At 38.4% G+C, this 20,415-nt stretch overlaps 1 protein-coding gene across 1 annotated transcript in view; it reads left to right on the forward strand.

Moving 5' to 3' along the window:
* LOC150092596 (phospholipid-transporting ATPase ABCA1-like) overlaps positions 1-20,415 on the forward strand; it is a 982,930-nt gene that overhangs the window by 216,201 nt on the left and 746,314 nt on the right. The gene's annotated exons all lie outside the window — the stretch shown is intronic.

Below are 20,415 nucleotides of genomic sequence, written 5' to 3' on the forward strand. Positions count from 1 at the left end.
ACGAAACGTGCCCATTGTGGAGATATAGCATCCTTTCCAGAACTTGAAGAAGAGCTAAATGAATGGATTTTGATGCAACGACAAGATGGCATTATAGTAACAAGAAATGCAATTCGTTTTCGAGCTCTACAACTCAAGAATGGTAAATTCAAGGACTTTTCTTGCTTCGCCTGGGAGGTGCAACAGATTTATGGAACAAAGCATTAACATTACGACACCAAACAAAAATTGCGCAGAAGTTACCAAAGCATCTTGAAGAAAAAGTGGAGTCCTTCCATAAATTTATCATAAAATTATGGAATGTCACGGTTATGAACTTTCACAAATAGGCAGTATGGATGAGACGCCCATGTACTTTGATATGCCTGGGAATCGAACAGTAAACTCAGTTGGTGAAAAGAGTATCCTCATAAAAACAATGGGACATGAAAAAACGCATTTTACTGTTGTTCTAGCATGCATGGCAGAATGGAACCAAATTAAAGCCGACAGTCATATTTAAAAGGAAGACAATTCCGAAGCATATGAAATTTCCGCCAGGTGTCTTTGTTCACGCCAATCGGAAAGGTTGGATGGATGAAGAAAGTGTATAATTGTGGCTGGATCAAGTATGGAACATATGTCTAGGGAGCTTGTTACGTCAACAAAGCATGCTAGTCTGGGATATGTTCCGGGCTCATTTAACGGAGACAAGCAAAGAGAAAGCACGTGAGCTGCGTACAGACCTAGAAGTCATACCGGGTGGTCTAACTTCCATTTTGCAGCCGGCATTGTAGGCATTAATGAGACCTGGTCATCAGAAACAGATGTACTAATTGGTATCGAATGCAAAGGGTACAGTATTTTTAGGAAGAATAGACAGGATGGGAGAGGGGAAGGGCATGCTGCTAATGATATCAGATGATTTGAATCCTGTTAAAGTTGAGAACTATGAATGCAATATTGGTAAAAAAATTTTCATGTAGCAGTGTGTTCGAAGCCATCTGGTATGAAATGGAGTCTAACACGATTAAATACATAGTGGGATGTTGCTACAGACCTGGTGGATCAGTTGCTAGTGATGAAGAAATGCATCACCAAATAAATAGGATGGGTGCAAAAATAGTATTCATAATAGGGGACTTCAATTATTTGAACATGAATGGATAGCTATGAAATCACTTGAGAAGAACGAAACTGAATTTATTGAGCTGTTGCTAGACAGCTTCCTCAAACAGAAGGAACTTGTGGTCAAAGAGTGTTAGATCTGGTTATAGTGTCAGAGGAGGTTTCAATTAAAGATGAAACTATTCTGCCTCTAGTTGGTAACAGTGATCATGCAATATTCACTTAGAAATTGGCAAGTTTTTGAATATTTCATTTAGAAAAGTTTACATGCTGAACTACAAAGCAGGGAAGTAATTTCCAACTGAGGGGTATGCTGGGTTCTGTACCATAGTCTGTTATTGGATGGGAAGGATATTATTGACAGTTCATGGAAAATGCTTAAAAAATACTTAAATGATGTGATATTATAATGTGTAATTAGAGTTTGAAGAATAAATAGAGTAGGAGCAAAATGGATGTGGAATCTAATTAAGCAAGAGATTTGTAAGAAAAAGATGATGCAGAAGGAATATCGTGTGCATAAGGATGATGTCTGTTATGATAATTATTATTATTATTATTATTATTATTTGTGACACCTCCAAGGAGTCCGAAGACTCATCGTAGGAGGACACCTATTGTACAACTCTTCGTCTCTACCACTACACCGATCATCTACTACCAATTATCTACATCAGTGCCATCTGCTGCCCACCACCACCACCACCACAGCTAGTATTTTTTGTCTGTAAATTGCGTGTGTTCTGAAGGGCCGATTTGTCTGTATGCAGGATGAAAAACCCGAGTTTCCGGGAGAAAAAAACCCTGCTACCTCCGTATGAGATCGGCTAACTCAGCTAATTGAGAAAGTCCATATAAAGATTCCTCCTGTCACGACGAGAATTGAACTTAGGCCTTTTCCAATCGAATGGTGCAACGTACTGTCATTCTTCCAATTGCGCTACAGAGGCGCTAATTATAATTATAAGCAACAGGCCAGAAGAGTCACAAGTAGTGCATTGAAAGCTAAGTCCAAGTATGAAAAGAAACTGGCTCTGCAAGTTAAAGACAACCCAAAAGAATTTTGTTGTTATGCTGCAAGTAAAAGAAAGAATGCATTTGAAAGATTAATCTATTGAATGCAGATGGTATGCTGGTGACTAATGTAGAAGTGATTGTTAAACTGATGAGCAGCTATTTTGCTAAAAGCTATGAACCTGCTATATGCAACATTAAACTCATTGCTACCTCTTCACAGTATGAGGAAACTCATGTGAATGAGGCTGAAGTACTAGAGCTGTTTACAAACTGAATAAGAATTCTGCAATCGGAATCAATAGGATATCAGCATGGATGCTAAAGGAATGTTCAGCTGAACTGACCCTTGATCAGGCTATATTATTTGAGTCTCAGAACAGGAAAAATTCCACAGGAGTGGAAAGAATGTATAGTGATCCCATTGCACAAGGATGGTACAAAGATTGACATATCCAACTATCAACCAATCCGTATCTCAGGAGTGGTGGTGAAGATTTTGGAAAAATTGGTTAGGGGTTGCATTCAGAAATGTGTTGACAGTAAATCTCTATTTTGCAATGAACAGCATGGGTTTGCTAAGGGAAGATCATGTTTTAGCAACTTGCTCACCTATAATAATGATACCATTGAACTAGACAATGGGAATGGATACACTGTGATACTTTTGGATTTTGCTAAGGCTTTTGACAGGATACAGCATGGAAAACTGTTGCATAAATTGGAGAATGTGGGATTAAATTATAAACTTTTGGCATGGATAAGAGGATGGCAGACTAACAGATATCAAAAAGTCATGTATGAGGAGTGTGAATACGCAAGATTCAAGGTAACCAATGGTGTGCCTTAAGGGCCAGTCCTGGGTCCATTGTTATTCAATCTTTACATTAATGACATTGGGAAGTATTTGATATGTGACATACAGCTATTTGCTGATGATGCAAAGATAGCAAGGGTAATCAAGAGTGCTGCTTATATGCAGTGTTTGTTTGAATGATTTGAATAGGCTGGAATTGTGGGCATGTGAAAATGGCTGTCATTTCAATGTTAATAAATGTAAGGTCATGCACTCTGGTGTGATTAGATTTCCAATGTCTTATTTTATAGGTTTGATATGAGACTTACAAACTACTTTTGGTGGGATTATGTTTGAAGGAACTGCTGAGGCTAGGTATCTTGGAGTTTTAGTAAACAGGTAGTTGAAGCGCAAGGGTCATGTAGCAAAAATTGTAAATACAACTCAGAGAATAATGCCAATGCTGAAATGAACCTTGACATGTAAAGATAAGGAAGTCATTTTTGCCTCTTTACAGGCTTGGACTATTGTATGCAAGTCTGGTCTCCTGGTTTCCATAGTGATTCTGATACAGTAGAGAGGGTGCAAAGGAGAGTTATGTACACACTAGCAAACACGAGAAAGAGAGGTGATATGAGACTTACAAACTACTGAAAGGGTTATGCAGAATTTAAGTAGATGGAATTTTTTGTTTTATTGAGGATGGGGAAAGTTGAGAATGAATTGTTAAGAAAGATTTAGGACTAGATTTTTCTCTCATAGAATAGTGCATGATTGGAATGGATTGCCTTTGGATGTTGTGTGTGTGTGTGCAAGTAGCATGAATGAATTCAAGATGGGTATGACAGCTGGTTCGAATACTATTATTATTATTATTATTATTATTACAGGTATCTCCATGGAGTCAGTAGACTCATCGCGGGAGACCCAAACTAGCAAAACAATATCTGTCATATCTCTTCTTGAATTCATTTACAGATGAAGAGCTCACAACAAAGTCAGGCAATGAATTCCACTCATTCACCACCCTCCAGGCAAAAAACCTTGTTCTGACACCTTTGTTAACCACACTCTTCTTTAATTTCCAGAGATGACCTCTTGTTCTTCCATCACTATCACACAGCTGAAACATTTCCCCTGCATCAATCCTATAAAAACCTTTTAGTAATTTGAATGTTTCTATCATATCCCCTCTTCTTCGCCTATCACCCAATCTCTGCAATCCACAAGCTCTCAATCTATCAATGTAGGGAGCATTTTTTATATCACTCACCAACTTGGTCACTCTTCTCTGAACCCTCTCCACAGCCTCCTCATCTCCAAGGAATCCAGGTGACCAGACCTGAGCACAGTAATCCAAATGTGGAAGTATCAATGCTTTATAAAGGGGAATAATAACCTCTTTATCTCTGGATGTCAGTGTGTTCCTCAACAACCAAGTAATCCTATGTGCAATCTTGGACACCTTAGCAATGTGTCCTCTGAACTTCATCTCCTTATCTACCAATACCCCTAAGTCCCTAGCCTCATCAATCTCTTGGAGTACCTTTCCATCTATGTAGTACACAGCTGGTAATCTTTTAATCCCAAAATGCAAGACTTTACACTTTTCCACATTGAACTGACATCCATTTTCTTTTGCCCATTTTACCAGCTTATTTAAATCCTCCTGCAAACTTTCAACATCAGCTTGATTTTTTATTGCACTACACAACTTTGCATCATCAGCACACAACTGAATATCTCCCTTTAAGCCGTTTCCTATATCATTTATATACAAATTAAACAACATTGGCCCAAGCACAGAGCCCTGAGGCACACCACTGGTCACCTGCCTCATTCTGGACTCGGCTCCTCCATACACCACCTTATGGTATCTCTCCCTGAGCCATTCTCCTATCCATATCACCAATTTAATATCCATTCCCATCTGCTCCAATTTGCGTAACAGTGTTCTATGGGGTATCCTGTCAAAAGCCTTAGCAAAATCCAGAAGTACCACTGTGTAGCCAGTTCCTTTGTCCAACTCTGATGTTATTCTATTATGGATAGTTAATAGATTGCTAAGGCAGGATCTACCTTTAACAAAACCATGTTGGCCTCTATAGAGTATCATATCCTGATCCACCCATTCTTGAATTTTGTCTTTAACCAACTTTTCCAATACTTTTACCACTACTCCTGAGATGGTGATTGGTCTGTAATTCAATACTGCAGTTTTAGAGCCACCCTTATGCAAAGGAACCACTTTGCCTAACTTCCACTCCCTAGGGACCATACCAGAGTTCAAACTTAAATTAAATATCCAGGTAAGAGGGGTTGACAATTCATTTGCACATTCACGCAACACCCGAGCTGATATTCCATCTAAGCCTACCGCAGTGTTTGCATTTAAGTTTCGCAATATATTTAATACCTCTGATTCTTTAGCTTCAATTCTCACATTAGGTATTGCTATAGGTATAGAGATATCCTCACTTGGGTGATAGACTTTTGAGAAGTGATCACTCAGTAACTCGACTATTACATCTGATTTTGTCACCTCAATACCATCAGCACCCACTAAGGTTATCCTTCCGAAGTCATTCTTCCTCTTACTTGCCACATAGCGGAAGAACTCTTTGGGATTACCCTTGATCTCTTTGGCTAAGGTCTTCTCATAATCTGATTTAGCTTTTCTTACTATGCTGGTAACCTTCCTAGCTTGAGCCTTGTACGGCTCATGGGTGTCCTGATCGCCCTTCTCCTTGTAAATTCTCCATAACATTTTCTTTTTTTGTAGTTCAAGCTTGATACTACTGCTCATCCATCTAATGCCTGCCTTGTTTGACCTCCTGACCATGGGGACACAATCTGATATTGCTTTCCTCAGATACCCGCTGATTTTATCCCAAGCACTGCTAACATCTTTCCCTTGCAATATGTTCTGCCATGGGATGGCTGCAAGCTCACTCCGAAGCTTGTTATAATTGCCTAACCTGTAGTTTCGTACATACCCCTTCTTTATAGAAAAATCCACAGATTTTGCAACCTCCCAAGTCAATACCACATGATCGCTTTCACCAACTGGAGGTAACGAGGTCACCTTACTTATGCATATAACCTCTGAACCAATAACCAGGTCCAACACTCTCACACCACGTGTCCCTTCAGTTACGTGCTGTTTCAAGTAATTATCTCGTAGCAGATGTATGAACTCCATTTCCTTTTTGCTACGTGATATTTCCTCCTTCCAATTGATATCACCATAATTAAAATCCCCCATAATAATCACTAAGCCTTCACTCATTGCACTAAGTTGCTGATGCATGAATTCAATATCTCCCCCTGTACTCCCTGGCCTATAGCAGCATCCAACTGTATATTTGGTTGCATTGGTCACTATTTCGCACCAGACTGCCTCAAATGAACTCTCATTCACATGTCTATCATCATGATATACTACTTTCTTTGGCTGCAACACATCAGCTATCATCAACAGTACTCCTCCTCCTGTTCTATCTTCTCTATCCTCCCTGAAAATGCTGTACCCATCACATTCAATTCCAGTGACCACATCTTCTGCTGACAGCCAAGTTTCACTAATGCCTACAACTTTTGGTGAGATTTTACTGACTAATGCCAAAAATTCTTCTCTCTTATTTCTAATGCTTCTAGCATTGGTATACAAAAATTGCAGATTCCCTCTAGATCTTGTACCGGCTTTAGAAGTGATATATAAGTCACTAACTACCGTAGTCCTATGCCGATTTTTTCCCCCTCTCTTCTGCAATTTATTCTGCCTATAAGGATCAATAAATACACAATCAGTGCTAAAGTTTCTCTCTCTTACACTCAACCTTTTCAATATTAGTTTCCCTGCCCAATAACTTCAACCTGTTCAGAAAACAATAACTTCTTCAATCTCTTATGTCCTTCCATGTTAAGATGCAGTCCATCTCTAGCATACAACTGCCTTTTCCCTTCAAACACACTCCAAACATCAACAAACTCCAGACCTCTTTTTCTGCACATTCTTGCAATCATATCATTCATTATCATTGCTCGTCTACTTAACTCGTAATTGTCAAAACGAGGCAGCACACACACTATTCTCCCATTGACACTTTTCCTCTTCACAATATCTAATAATGTTCTTAAATCTTTTCCTACCCGATTTATACTACCTCTCAGGTCATTCGTACCCACCATAACTATCATCTTGTCTGTTTCATGCCCTCTCTTTATTGCTAAAGCCACTCTTTCTATTGTACCATCAGCCAAGCACTCCTCATGCATACCACTCTCCATACCCTTAATCATAGAATCACCATATATTTTACCACTATTAACTTCATTCAAGTTCACACTCATGGACTCATTCTCTACACTATTCAGCATGACTCTCCCAGCTTCATTACTCAACTCTCTATTACTTACCCCCCCACTCTCACTACATCTCATTTCTTCTTGGCCACTTGTGGTTTTATTATGTTGACTCCCAATCACTCCCATACTATTTATTACTGAATCATTCACCAAAGACTCACCCATATGTAATCCTGTTCTAGTTACTTCAGCTAAAGTAATCTCTATAGTCCTAATTTCTCTGTTTAACACATTAAACTCAGCTTTAACTTCCAGTATCTCCTTACCGATCACTTCCACTTCCTCATGAAGAAGATGAAGGTCATTTTTCATTTTCATAAACTCCTGCCGAAGTTCTTCCGCTACGGTCCCGATGTCAGCTTCCATTCCTAAACGCTCCAGCCTATCCCGACACTTCTCACATACGTTGACATTTTCTTTCTTTTCATTTTGCCAGACCGACCACAGATCCTTCACATTTTTCGGTGCATACATGTAGCAGTTTCCGCAACGCATCCATTGCGAAAAATCTAACGCTGAGCCAGCCTTTCGTGTAGTAGTAGAAGTCCTGCGCGCCGCTGACGTACGTTTCTTGTTGGACGCCATCTTTACACGTTGATATAGTGAAACAAACGGCAGTGAAAATACAATATATACAACACAGTTCTAAACAATAATACCACTGAAGGACACTTGTTTCTAACCGATGCACAATTTTAGCACAATTTGTGACAAAAAGCCACACTATATTTAACTTTAAAAACACGTTTTCTAGACTAGCTTAACTCGACCGCCACATTTACCAAGGACACTAGCATTGCACATAAGGGATAATGCATTTCTGACCACTTAGTAAAGGTTTTAAAACTACCTGACTAATTTTGTTGCCATTCACCCATCAGAAAAACCTCAAACTTTCTCATTTCACCTAAGGACAAGGTTCCACCTCTCCGTTATCCAGCTGTCTACCACATTTTTTGCTGCTGTGAGTTATCTTATTTCTGACAAACTGGAAGATTTGCTTTTATTCATCTAGATTCTAGAAGAACACACAAGTCTTATATTAAATACTATGTGCTTGAACAGTCTGGACTTGCTGAGCATTCTATATTCACTAGCATAGTTCATTGAACAAGATAAGAGTCTTTCATATACAAGTGGTTTCCTTGTAGATCATCTTTATAAAGATATTGTAAAATTTTACTCTATTGTCCTATCTTAAACATATCCGATGGTGTACATCTATTCCCTTTATGGGAGATAGTACTTTTTAAATTGGCTAATCTTTTGTAACTTTATTTATTTTAATTTATTTTTTATTATTTTTATTTTAGTTTAGTTTTTAAGTTAGGAAATTATTGAATGTTTTGTAGAAAGTTTTTTAACTTGGGTATATTATGTATTCAAGATACCAAGTAATTTTATATAAACGTGGTTTTTAATCCTATTTCCCAAGTGAGCAAACAGACAAGTAAGTAAAGTTTTCGCCTGTACGTAGTGCAAGTCTGAGGCAACTCATGGTGGTGCCACTCTAGGCAACTCATGATAGTGCAACTCGTGGTAAAGGTGGATTAAGCTCTGATCACTTTCCTTAGTATTTTTCCCTTAATGTAAAGCGCATCCCCTTGCAGAGATGTATGATGCTATGCATTAAAGGCAATGGTCACTACCAATACTGCTTTCGACCTTTATTGAGGTCTCTTCAGTGGGAGCCAGACCTGACAATGCTAAGGTTGAAGTAATGCAGAGCTTATGAATTTTACCTAAACAAGTTGCCACGAGGTGCTTTGACCTTATTAAATAAAATCTCAGGATGAGAGATTGATGTAGAAAGTTTTTTTAACTTGGGTATATTATGTTTTCAAGATACCAAGTAATTTTATATAAACTTGGTTTTTAATCCTATTTCCCAAGTAGAGTGGCACTACCACGAGTTGCCTCAGACTTGCACTACGTGCAGGCAGAAACTTGACTTACTTGTCTGTTTGCTCACTTGGGAAATAGGATTAAAAACCAAGTTTATATAAAATTACTTGGTATCTTGAATATCAAACGTTTTATTTATCTTACATTAGCTACTAACGTCGTGCTTTTTAGAATTGTCTGTTATTGTTGATTGCCATTCCATAATACTGAAGATGCCTGTGACACTTAGACAAAAATTCTACAATAAATAAGTTTTAACATGAGTTTTCCTCCATTTTTATAGTTATATTATTAATAGCAGGAAATGTTTAGGCAGTTGAGTTTGGCTTATGCAAAATGAGTCTCATTATGGAAGATATAGGAAAGGATCTGAGAGGAATGGTTCAGTTATTTGCTGATGATGCAAAGTTGGGGAGAGCAATAGTTAATACAGATTATTTCAAAATTTTGCAGGATGATTTGGATAGATTGGCAGACTGGGCAAAGGAGAATGGATATCAGTTTAATGTGACAAAGTGTAAGATTATGCATTTTGGGGTGAAAAGATTACCAGCTATATTTCACCTCATTGGTGAAACTGTACTCCAGGAAATTGATGAAGCCAGAGACTTGGGAGTTAGTGGATGGGGAGTTAAAGTTTAGGGGATGCATAGCAAAAGTGGCTAAAGCAGCTCATCAGATCACTTGGTTACTGAAGAATACTCGACAAGCAGAGACAAGCAGGTTATTGTTCCTCTTTACAGCAGCTTGATAAGCTCCATCTTGGCTACTGCATGCAGATCTGGGTGCCACGGTTTCTTGGTGATGATGATGAGGAGGTGGAGAGGATCCACAGACGAGTGACCAAGTTGGTAGTAGGTCTATGGAATAAACCTTACGAGAACAGGTTGAAGATTTATGTTGGTTACAGAAATTGGTTGATAGGCGGAAAAGGGGTGATATGATTGTGACATGCAAATTAGTGAAGGGTTTTTACAAGCTTAATTCAGAGGAAATTTTTTAGAACAGGTCTGGTTAGTGGAAGAACTAGGTTTTGCTTGGGGAGTAGTGAATGAGTGGAATAGGTTGCCAGAATCTATTGTGAGTGTGAATGAGTTTAAAGCAAAGTATGATAGATACTGCACAAATGTTGGATAGTTCTTGACATGATGTGTAGGTCCTTCCTTGCCCATAATAATAATAATTTTAGCAACAGCAGTATAAATTGTGAAGAGGAAATAGCATGTAGTAGTAGTAAAGGAATAGAATTCCTGGAATTCTTATGGGATAAGTGCCTTAAGTAACATGTAGTAGAGGGAACACAAGACTCAAGAGTTTTGGATTTGTCCTAGCATGTGACGACCTGATTGTAACCAAAATGTCATCCCTGCCTCAGTTTGAGAGAGTTACCACGTAGTCTTGACTTGTAGGATGAATAGTCATGCAGAATTATCCAGAAGAAAGCAATTTGTGAAATTATAAGGCAGGTCAGTGGTGCACCCAGGGAGGGGGCCAAGGGGCCCTGGCCCCCTCCAAAAGAAAAAGAAAAAAAAACAGTAGAAAATTTTCCAAAAATCTTTTCCTAATTAAAATTCATTTTTTTTATTTATGTTGCGTCATAAATAGTCTTGACTTGTAGGATGTCTTCTATTTCTAACTTATGAATTAGCGATCATTGCAGATGCTCAGTCATAGGTCGTATGCAATGCATAGTGTATATTCTCAAATTGTCTACTCAACCCCCCCCAGATTAAATCTTGAGTGCCAGGCACCCTCCAAGATTAAATCCTGAGTGCGTCACTGAGGCAGGTGTTTATAATAATCTCAGAAATTTGCTTGGAACAATTTCATGGATTGAAGAATTGGAAGATAGAGATATCACAAGTGCATGGGAACTAGTGAAGAAATATTTATTAGTGTTATTGTCAAGTTGTATACCTTGAGTGAAAAAAAGAACATGATTTGATGTAAAGTGGATGACTAACAATATCATATGGGGAAATAGGTTACGGAAAAAGTATAAGAAGAGGGGTGGAAAACAGTTGCATGAAGAATATCCTAGCCTGAGTTAATAATCGGTCTACGAAAAGGACTAATATGGTAAGGAAGACAAAACTTTAATATGAGAAGATATTAGCCCTCAGGGATAATATTCAAGGAAAATCTAAAGGAATTCTTTCGTTATATGACCATTAGGAGCCTAAATGGTTGTGGAAAAAAGACATTGTTAGACCAAAATAGGAGTAAAGTGACTGATGTAGAAGACATAGTGGAGTTGTTTGATAATCACTTTTTTCAGTTATTTTAACCTGGAAATGAAAGTTTTGCTATCGGAGGGATGGGTGATGTTCTAGTAATAATGCCGATTGGAAGTCCATGAGGAGAGGATCTAAACAGCACTATTACTAGAACCCTAAACATTCCTGTAGTAACAAAACTATACCCATTTTAAGAGTATAAAGAAGTTACAGTTCTGTTGACTTGGCTTTTCAGTGAGAATCTGGTTATAAGAAAAGTGCCCAAGGAGTGGAAGGAGATTAAGATAGACCCACTGCATAAGAGTGGTGGGAGAATGGAAGTGTCAACTTTAGGTTCAGTTTGTATTTCATCTGTAATTGTTAAGATTTTGGAGAAATTAGTGAGAGATCATATACAGCTTTGGCAGATGAGGGTAATGTTGTCTGCGGTCAGCATGGATCTAAGCTGTATCACTTATTATTTGACCGAGCACATGATTTCTTTTCACTCCATCTTAACCTAAGTACTACCTTAAATCTAACTTTACCTAACTTATTACTAATTGCTAAATTCCTAACTAGCTCTATTCACAAGCTTCAAATATATTTTAGTATTTCTCACTAAGTAATTCATTAGGGGTGGGATCGTCCTGTCAAGTTCAACAAACCAAATCTGACGAGAACACCAATACTAGAGAGTCAGAAAAATACATCCCTACGATTGCATGCGTAGAGGCATGATGAGATCCTTTAATGGCATTCCGCCTCTTCCCCAACATAGCGATGTCATTATTAAGTGGTCTTAATTCCCCATGATGGGCACACAAGTATGCCAGGGTGGGCTACCAACTCCACATTACTAAGAGTAGCATTCTGCATATCTCTCTACAGATCCTTATACGAGGCTTGCTTGACCTGGCCTTCCACTAAGGTTTTCAAACAGAGGCTTAAAGAAATGACTGAAGTAGGGCTCTAAACGGCATGTCTAGCTCAATGGGAGTCATGTTTACTCTTGCTGTATATCCTCGACCTTGATTGATATTCTTTCATTTAAACATTTAAAACACTTGCCAGAAAGCGCATTGGCATCAGATTGCTTTGTTTTAATTAGACAGTCAGATTCCCCTGCTCCTTGCCAGTTCTCAGTCGGCTGTTAGTTGGTGGCCGAAACAGTCACGCCAGATGGGCCACCCAGCATGCCATGAAGCTGAGGCATTCTATGAGAAGGCCCCCACACTGGTCTGGGCTCAACTATCCCATCACTGGACAGTTTCACCCAGTTCCAGTGCAGTGCTATACCTGCTTCGGACACCAACTTGACTAGCCCAGTCATCAGTGCCAATCCTTGTCCCGAGGTTACGGATGTGTCTTGCTGATTTCCCTTACCTACACTACTCTATCGAATAGAGGCTGTTCACCTTGGAGACCTGCTGCGGACATGGGTATGGTCAGGCACAAAAATTACACTCTTTTCCTTGGATTTTCAATGGCCAACAGGAGCACATCAGATGCTGCAGGAAGCACGGTGCTTTCTGGCAAGTTCTGAAAAAAACATTAATTGATTCAGCAAGAGAAACGTGTTGAAGTGTTTGCAAGGATAGAAAAATCAGAACTCCATGGTGTACACAGGAAGTTAAAGTGGCAATGGAGGAAAAGAAGAAAGCATATCAAAAGTTCCTGGCAAATAAGTCAGCTTGTGCTCTTTGAGAATACAGAGACAAATGTAAGAAACCTAAACCCTGTGTAAAACTATCTAAACAAAAGTCATGGAAAGCTTTGGCAAGAACATAGAAAATAAATATCAAGAAGGTGGTAAGATATTCTGAAGGTTGTTCAAAAAGCTCAGAAATGCATGAAAGAGTTCTGTAAAAGGAATTAGAGATGATATAAGTGACATGAAAACCAGAGAAAAAGATATCCTTGATGCATGGAGTAATTACTTTGAAAACATGCTAAATGAAACAATCAATGAAAACACTTAACAGGCATACAATCAGGAATAAATATCCATACTTGAAGTAGAAAAAGCCATCGAAAGCCTGACATTATTATTATTATTCAGGCCTCCACCATGGAGTCAAAAGACTCATCGTGGGAGGTCCTTCCTAAGAAACACAAAGTCTATCAAGACTTATCGAGGGTAGCCCCCACCCCCTAAGAAACACAAAGTCTGTCATATCACTCCTTGAACTCATTGACCATTTTGCTCTCGCCACTCCATCAGACAATGCATTCCATGGTTCAACCACCCTCTATGCAAAGAAACCACTCCTCACCCTCTTTGTCACAGTTTCCTTTTGTAACTTCCAGGGATGGCCTCTTGTCATCACTCCTTCCCGCTGTTCAACCAAGCAAAAGAACTCCTCAGTGTCAACCCTGTAACCACGTCTCAACAGTTTAAAAGTCTCAATCCCTTGACCATTTTGTTTAATTTGAGTCTCGGGTCTGGGTTAGTCCCGAGGGGGTGGAAAGAGGGGAAAATAGTTCCACTGCATAAAGGTGGTTCCAAGACTGCTGTTGTAAATTACCGACCGATTAGCATATCAGGAATCATTGTCAAGGTCTTAGAGAAATTAGTCAAGAAAAGAATACAGGATTGGATAGATGAAAATGGGATATTGTATAGGGGACCACATGGTTTTGTGAAGGGTAGATCATGCCTTAGTAACTTGCTCACGTTTTATAACACAGTGACGGCTGAACTGGATAGGGGTAATGGGTTTACAGTGATACTACTGGACCTTGACAAGGCCTTTGACAGGATACCACATGGAACCCTAATCAGTAAACAGGAGCAGATGGGGATAGATATAGGGTTGGTGAGATGGATAGGAGGGTGGTTGAAGGAGAGATACCAGAGAGTGGTTTATTCAGGAGTGGAGTCTAAAAGATGGCTTGTGACTAGTGGTGTGCCACAGGGCTCTGTTCTTGGACCACTGCTTTTCAATTTGTTCATCAATAATATAGGAAAGGATTTGAGAGGAAGTGTTCACTTGTTTGCCGATGATGCAAAGTTCGGTAGAGCAATTGTGAGTGCACAGGATGTCAAAATTTTACAGGATGATTTGGATAGTTTGGAGGACTGGGCTAGGAAAAATGGATGTCAATTTAATGTGGCAAAGTGTAAGGTTATGCACTTTGGGGTGAAAAGAATAGCAGCAGTATATCGCATTGGTGGAACTGTACTCCAGGAGATTGATGAGGCCCGGGATTTGGGAGTGTTGGTGGATAGGGAATTGAAGTTTAGGGGGCACATTGCAAAAGTGACTAAATCGGCTCATCAAATCACTTGGCTTCTGAAAAATACTTTAACATGCAGAGATAAACAAGTTGTTGTTCCTCTGTATCGAGTCTTGATAAGACCCCATCTGGACTACTGTGCCCAGTTATGGGCACCAGGGTTTCTTCGTGATGGGGAGGAAGTGGAGAGGATCCAGAGACAAGTGACCAAGATGATAGCAGGTCTGTGGAATGAACCTTATGAGAATAGGTTGAAGATTTGTGGGTTGCAGAGATTGGACGATAGGCAAAGGAGGGGTGATATGATTGAGACATTCAAATTACTGAAGGGTTTCTATAAGATTGATCCAGAAGATATTTTTGAAATTATGACTGGTGGTGGGAGGACTAGGGGCCATGCATGGAAGCTCGGCAAGAGCGTGGTTGACAAGGATGTTAGAGCTAGGTTTTTTACTTGGAGAGTGGTGAATGAGTGGAATAAGCTTCCAGAGTCTGTTGTGGGTGCTACGACCGTGAATGAGTTCAAGGCAAGGTATGATAGATACTATGTCAATGTCGAATAGTTGTTCTTGACATGATGTTAGGACCTCCCTCGATGAGTCTGTCGACTCCTTGGAGTTGCCCGGAACAATAATAACAATAATAAATAATAATAATCATATCACCTCTCCTTCTTCTATTCACCAAACTCTTCAGTCCTCATTCCCTCAGCCGATCCTCATAACTATCATTGCACAGTCCTAAAACCATCTTTATTATCTGCCTTTGTACCCTTTCCACAGTTAATTTATCCCCTTCAAATCCTGGGGACCAAATCTGAGAACAGTAGTCCAAGTGTGGTCTGATCAGGGTCTTATACAACGGAATGATAGCTGTTTTATCTCTGTAGGTCAGTGTCCTTCTCAATATTTCAGCAATCCTCTGTGTTACCTTCACCACCTTTGCAATGTGTCCCGTAAATTTCAGATTTCTGTCAATCATCAACACGAGATCTCTTGTCTTCCCTACTTCCTTAAGTTTAACTCCTCCCATAAGTAGTATTAAACCTGATATCAAAATTGGAGATGGTAATCTCAGCTTTTGGCAAGTGGCTTATGGAAATATGACTTCTCCATTACTTCCACCTTAGTATCATTAATTAGTATCACCTGTGGTGATACTAAGGTGGAAGTATCCCACTGATGAGACCTCAATAAAGGTCAGAACCGATCTGGATTAAGGGAACCTTTCCCTTAATGCATAGCATTATACATGTCAGCAAGGATATGTACTTTGCATTATTGGATACTAGGGCAAGCTGGTTAATCTCAGCTCTTTGCTGTATGCAGATGATGTTATACTTCTAAATAAATCTGGTAGAAGTTTGCAAGATTCCCTGAAGAAACTGCATTGTGAATGGAGTACCTATAAAACAAGTAAAATATTTTAGCTCCTTATTCATACTCCTTATTCATAATTTTTAGTGAAGATTTTAGTAAATTATTATTATTATTATGTGACACCTCCAGGGAGTCCAAAGACTCATTGAGGGAAAGTGTGCCAACAGCATCGAATGATTGACCTCCTTCCAACTACTAACCGGGCTCAAACTTGCTTAACTTTTTGCGTGAGCCATTAGTAGCAAAGGCTCTACCAATCGACCAACCTTTGCTGGCAAATTAAATATGGAAATAGACAACAGAATCGACAATGCTGGTATGGTAGGAAGTCAACTAAATAAATTTATATGGGATAAGAGAGAAATTAGTCAAAACACTAAATTAGCTGTATACAAGACAGTGTTCAAATCAATTTTAACTTATAGATCTGAAACCTGTGTTAGAAATAAAACATTTAACCAAAGGCTGGAGACCACAGATATGAGAGTTCTGAGAAAGATTAGGGGTGTGAACAGATGGTTCGATCCTATATCCAACTGCACACAAACAAATTTTGCATGTGAAGTAACTTTACAACTGGGTACCTTGTATAGGTTAATGACTTGCCTTAGTATCCCATAATGCAAAGCACATATCCTTACAGATATCTATAATTCTATGCACTATGGAAAGGGTCACTACCCAGACTGGTTTCAACCTTTATTGAGGTGAAAAATGTAAAGGGGATGCTCATCATTTGCCTAGAGTAATTAGTATTGGGGTGCAAGAAAGCCTGATAGTATTGGGAGAAAAGACAGATAGATAGTATAAGAGATAGAGAAAAGACCTCAGCTTTTTTATATTATCATAGCCCAATACTATCAGTTTTCCTTTTTCACCAATCTCATATAGATGAACAACCAAAAGACCTATTGAAACTAAAGCGCAAAGATGAGTGATACCCAGGTGGTTAGCCTTATGTGAATTAACCACCTTGAGTTTATCTTCTCAACTTGGGATTGCTCACCAGTCATTCCTGAAATTGACTATACGCCCACATTGAATTAAGAGGATGGAACTATTTAAAAAACCTCTCATAACAAGAATAGACAGAATTTTATCTCTCCCTCATGAATATTGCATAATGTGGGTGGTCTACACAATCTTGTCAAAAATTTAATATCTACTGGAATGCTTCTTTCTAAATGCAAAAATTGTCTGACTGAGAAATAAAATTTCCACAGTACAATATTGTAAAGAATTTGAATGTCATATTTCTGGTTTTCAACTCCATGTTTCTTTCTCACCTTCCATAAATGGTATTTTAATTCATTAATTATAAAAATCAAAATTCTCTTCCCATTGCTTACAGGTGGTGGGTACTGCATATTTGGAACATAATCTGTTCCAAATATGCAGGGCAAGAAAGCAACTGTAGAATGTGTATTTTACTGTTTCCAATTGGTAACAAACATCACAGATTGTATCTCCAATGTTAAAATACCTCCATTTGATGGTATTGGCCAGATGGTGACCATATGCAATTCTCCAAGCAAGGTCATTCCTCTTAGGATATCCGTGGAACTTCAATAAGTTATGAAACAAAGTATTGTTGTCAGAACTCAACTGTGGAAGTTTGCAGCAAAAGAGATTGAAGATTTCTTTAAACCAAATTTTACTTTTTTTTAATGGGAAGAATGTCAGCGCCAGAGTGTTGTAATAGTCTTAGAGTTAAGCACAGAGTGCTGTAGTATTCAGGAAAACTCCGACTTTTTGACCTTTATAATCATTTACTCCAAACAGGGGAAGAAGAAAAACCCAGGTAGTACAGGAGAAGGTCTGCATATGTGTGATTAGTCTGCAATATTTTATGGAATTTTTGAAGCTGTACTTGAATAGCAGAATTTTAAGACTGGAAGCCCAAATCCTTCATGCTTCTTTGATAGTTGAAGAAATTCCTTTTAACTTATTGGTATCACTTGGACCAAAAATTTGCACAGTCTCACTGTATAATTGCTTTTCTTCAGCTTCTGTGATGTCTGTAATATTTATTATGTCTAATAATTATGTACAACTGAGCAGTAACAATTATGGGTTTGAGTACTATGGCTTTAGAAGAAAAGGAAAGTGGCCCTATTTTCCAGTCTTCTAGGGTTTCAAAGTTCTTGTATGTAAGTTCTTGAACTGGTAATATTGGGTAAATGGAGAAGGGAATTCCAAGTATAATGATGGGTCTCTCTTAGGGTTTAGTCCAAAAGGATCCCACTCCAAGATCCCACTTTCCAAAAACTTTTAATTTTGTCTTGTCTGCATTAATAGCTATCCACAGATCTTGCTGAATTTTTCCAAAATACCAAATAAGATATATATGGAATCATATATATCTTATTTGAATTATCCTTTATAATGCCCACTACATCATTGGCTTGTTTTTTTCATAGTTGAAGTTTTCATGGTTTCATAGTAGAACTGCTATTCCTCGCACACATGTGTATTGTCGACTTCGTGTAAGAAAGGTTCAAGAACCAATACAAAGAGCAGTGGACTAAGAGGGCTACTTTGCTTGACTCCTTTTCGAATTTTGATCGGATCTGATGGGAACCCACTAACAAGGAGGCAGGTAGTTGAATTGGCATTGGCTCCTTTGATAATGATAGCAACTTTTTACCTATTCCAATTTTCTGGAGGATGTGGAATAGAAAGGGATGCTGGACATTATCAAATGCTTGAGTAAGGTCTACTGATAGCACTACCATTGACTCCTTTTTTTATATTAACGAAGCGGATTAGATCACGTAGCAGAAATAGATTAAATCTACTACTCGACCTGGTACTCCATATACCTGTGTGCTTTTAATTATGTATCTTATTCCCATTAGCCTGTTCTTGATAATGTGGAAAAATATCTTGTTGTCAGTATTAGATAGAGAAATAGGTCTCCAGCTACTGATTAAGGTGTGATCTCTATTAGGAATGAGGATGGTATGGCTTGCTGCAAATTCACTTGGTATGTGTATTGACGAGAGAAAAGAATTAAATAGTATAAATAGAATGGGACAATAAAATCCCAGGCCTCGCAGTAAAGTTCTATCTCTAGACCATTAGGGTCTGGGGATTTTCTTGTCTGGTATTCTTTATAGGCTGTGATAACTTCAGATGCTGTATTGGGTCTGTCAAGCCCATCATGGATATGAGTAGGAAAGCCATTAATGCTCCAAGAATTATAATTTCCAACAGTATTATTGTCTTCAAACAGATTTTTGTAGTTTTATGAAAGGAGTGAAGGATGTCTTGAGTGGTGGACATGTCTTCACCATCAACGCAGAGTTGAGTGATAGTCCTTCCTTTGCTGAATTTATTGTCTATTGAAGAATGTATCTGAAGGGCTATCCGCTAAGTGCTGCTGTATTCTTATCATAAAATTTCTTTCTTCTACTTGTTTCTACCTTTCCACTTTTATCTCTATGTTAATGTTTCTAATGATGTTGCTATATTCTATACCATTGATTGGTTTGTTATCAATCAGCTTCTCTTTTTATACAAGTCTTTCAAGTTTTTTCTTTTGAGGAAGCCTATTCCTTTCCCCCATTCAAACATATTCTGTTTTACTACTTGTTTGAATTTTAACCACATATCCCAATTCCAGGCAATATTATGCCAGTTTGAACAGAGGGTGTGGAATTTGGTTGAAGAGATCAACGGAAAATTTGGTGGAAGTCTCCATGGTCCACAACTGATCTCTACTTGTTCCATGCAGTGGAACTTAACTACAACTTCTTCTGTACAGCTTTAGAGGGTGCCAAATTAGGACTTTAGGTCTTTTGCTCATTACAAAACAAATTGTTCTATTTACTCATTGTTGCATTTGCACTGTAACTAATAGATGTGCTCTGAAGATGCTGGTTTGAAACTTAGTACAATGTAAGGCAGTTAATGAATGTCATTATATGATTAATTACTTTTTTATGTTGTAATATCATGAAAAAAAGATGAATGAAAGTTCCATAGTCTGGTTTCCAGTGGCTGCATGATCTTTTTATCTAGGGATTCTTAACTCTCTCCTCCTATATAGAATAGTGCTAAGAATCTAGCCTCCAGGGAATGAGGAGTTATTTTATTCATAATTCATCTTAGAGGTTTAGGCCATAGTAATAATAATTCCTATAGTATTTGGGCCATAATAACAATAATGTGAGACTTGGTCTCTAACAAAAGCACTGACAAATAAACTAGCATCAAATCAAAGAAAAATGGAGAGGCTAATGCTAGGCATCACATTAAAAGACAAGAAGCAAAATACCTGGATAAGAAGTCAGACTTGTATCACTGACATCATTCTTCACCACAAATGACTAAAATGGAAATGGACTGGACATCTATCCAGAAGAGAAGATGAGCGATGGACCACCAT

Source organism: Typopeltis vanoorti, chromosome 25, assembly GCF_054136105.1.
Source record: "Typopeltis vanoorti isolate ZY-2024b chromosome 25, IOZ_Tvanoo_1.0, whole genome shotgun sequence".
In the NCBI taxonomy this organism is placed as follows: Eukaryota; Metazoa; Arthropoda; class Arachnida; order Uropygi; family Thelyphonidae; genus Typopeltis; species Typopeltis vanoorti.